Below are 2,524 nucleotides of genomic sequence, written 5' to 3'. Positions count from 1 at the left end.
AGGGAGTCTTCTCTTCTCCTGAGGTGGCCAAAGTCTTGGAGCCTCAGCTTCAGGATCTGTCCTTCCAGTGAGCACTCAGGGCTGATTTCCTCCCGAATGGAGAGGTTGGATCTTCTTGCAGTCCATGGGACTCTCAAGAGTCTCCTTCTAGCACCAGAATTCAAAAGCATCCATTCTCAGGCGATCAGCCTTTTTGATGGTCCAGCTCTCACTTCCATACATCACTACAGTGGTACCTCGGGTTACAGACGCTTCAGGTTACAGACGCTTCAGGTTACAGACCCCGCTAACCCAGAAATAGTGCTTCAGGTTAAGAACTTTGCTTCAGGATGAGAACAGAAATCGTGCTCTGGCGGTGTGGCGGCAGCAGGAGGCCCCATTAGCTAAAGTGGTGCTTCAGGTTAAGAACAGTTTCAGATTAAGAACAGACCTCCAGAACGAATTAAGTACTTAACCCGAGGTACCACTGTACTGGGAAAACCATAGCTTTTACTATACGGACCTTTGTTGGCAAGGTGATGTCTCTGCTTTTAATACACCTAAACTGGGGGGAAGTGGAATAGGTGTTAACGGGAAGGTTTGACAGGAACTCAATTCTTGACATGCCGTTTTCTTGATTTCTTCTCCCAGTATTCAGAAGGATCTTGTTTACGTCTGGCATGGCGGAGCGCTCAGCTACACAGGAAGTATGAAGTGTTCTACCCTGGAAACACAGGCTTGCTGCCTCAACGAACAGCAGGATGGCTGTCTGAACTGACACCCGCTGCCCCCCAAGTAATGGCACAGGGTAGCAGCCACGATCTCTGCAATTTAGGAACCTAGAAGCACATTGCAAAAAATCAGTCCATACAAATTTGATAAAGCTTGCTTCTACACACACACACACACACACACACACACACACAGGCCATTACTGTAGGCGCTTGCCCCAATTTTTGCTACCCAGCTTTTATTCAAAGCGCAAAACATAAAAGATTCCACAGAATTTGCCTGTTCTGCATTTCAAAGCCTATTGAACATAAGCATTTTTTTGTTTTGTTAAAAATACACATATCTTACCATCCCATTATTGTATTTATATTTTAAAGACTGTTAAAGGCCCCTATTTAAATGAAGTGCTCAGCATCTCATGATGGCTCCTGTTGTACTATTACCCAGCCCTGTGAGTGTTTTCTGCAGCGATCAATCACAAGCTAGAAGACCAATTGGAAAATTTACAAAGAATGAATATGTTTTAACCTATTATTTGTGGCAACTTTTTGTGTGCAAGAATAAATGGGATTTATTTATTTTGAAGGCTTATATCCTGCTTTTTATTCCTGGGAGGCTCTCAAGTCAACTGACAAAAGATTCCCACAATAAAAATTAGCATGCTATTCTAAGGTAATTGCCTCACAGTATTTGGCTTTAATTGTGAGGGCACCGATAGAAAAGCTAGTTGACAGGGCTGTGGGACCACATGCTCTGGATCCTGTTTTGAAGAGTAGCAGCTCATGGAGTTACGAATGAAGGCAAGAATAAAACTGGTTGTGGGTTGAACATTTTTAAAGCAATGGATATAATTTTGGATTTATGTTATCAGATATTAATTGGATATATTTTTTCTGTGGCTTTCCTGATAAAAGGAGGACTTTTTTACTTGATTTTTACCAAAGGCCAAGGTAGTTCCAGATACTGAGTGTTTTCCAAGAAGATGGAAAAGGCAGCTGGACCAGCAGAGGAGCAATGAGAGAAATTTTCTACACAGCTCGTGTTCCCCAGTTGCTGATGGAAGAACAAGAGCTATCCAGGAGCAGAGAAACTAACTTCTAGCTGTCAACTGAGGAAAGCTCCAGTACTTTGGACATGTGGCACCAGCTTTTGAAGGCATTTCCAGGGTAGGAGATAGGTGCTAAGATCATAGCTGAGGATATGAATCTCACCATGGTCAGATCAGTTCCTGTTGAGGTTTACAGAGCCAGCACCTACTTTCTTCTGCAGGAGTGGTTGGAAATATTAGAATGCTCCTGGCCATCATTGTGTTCCCAGCAGAGTTTTTCTGAGTGACCCTGGATCATCTTTGTTGTGAGCCAACAGATGCTGCAGATACAAATCTAGGAGAGCACAACTGGTTCAGTTGCACTGGGTGCAGAGCTTCTGGAGTGCTGCAGCAGGCACCACAACTATTAAGTCCAATGGAAGGCGAGAGGCAGGGGGCCCTGGATTTTGGTGTTGCACAGGACACCACTGAAATTGGAACCGCCAAGGTCTGCCACTGGAAGGTGTTAAGGAACCCTCAGAGCTTTACCAGACAGCACTATTTCTACGTCTCAAGACAAAACTGTTCCAAGGTCATCAAAGTTGTTTGAAGGAAGCATATGTGTGGTTGCTGTTAGAACCACTATTTTCCACTTTATGAGTAAAGTGCTTTGAGTGAGTGGTGGCTATGCCAACTTCATTACTTCTTGGATGAGACCAATTATCAGGATCCATTTCAGTTGGACTTTAGGCCTACATTTGATGCAGCAACTGTCTTGGCCATCCT

The 2,524-nt window shown here is 43.9% G+C and overlaps 1 long non-coding RNA gene across 1 annotated transcript; it reads left to right on the top strand.

Annotated features, from left to right (window-relative positions):
* Positions 1–202: 202 nt before the first annotated feature.
* On the top strand, positions 203–1,296 carry LOC114588205 (uncharacterized). Its single transcript, XR_003704412.2, has 2 exons — positions 203–515; positions 631–1,296. It is a non-coding gene; the product is annotated as an uncharacterized LOC114588205 (long non-coding RNA).
* The last annotated feature ends 1,228 nt before the right edge of the window (positions 1,297–2,524 follow it).

The sequence above is a fragment of the Podarcis muralis genome, chromosome 17 (assembly GCF_964188315.1).
Source record: "Podarcis muralis chromosome 17, rPodMur119.hap1.1, whole genome shotgun sequence".
Taxonomy (NCBI): domain Eukaryota; kingdom Metazoa; phylum Chordata; class Lepidosauria; order Squamata; family Lacertidae; genus Podarcis; species Podarcis muralis.
Note: the sequence above shows the minus strand (reverse complement) of the source record. Positions and strands in the feature narration are given on the sequence as shown.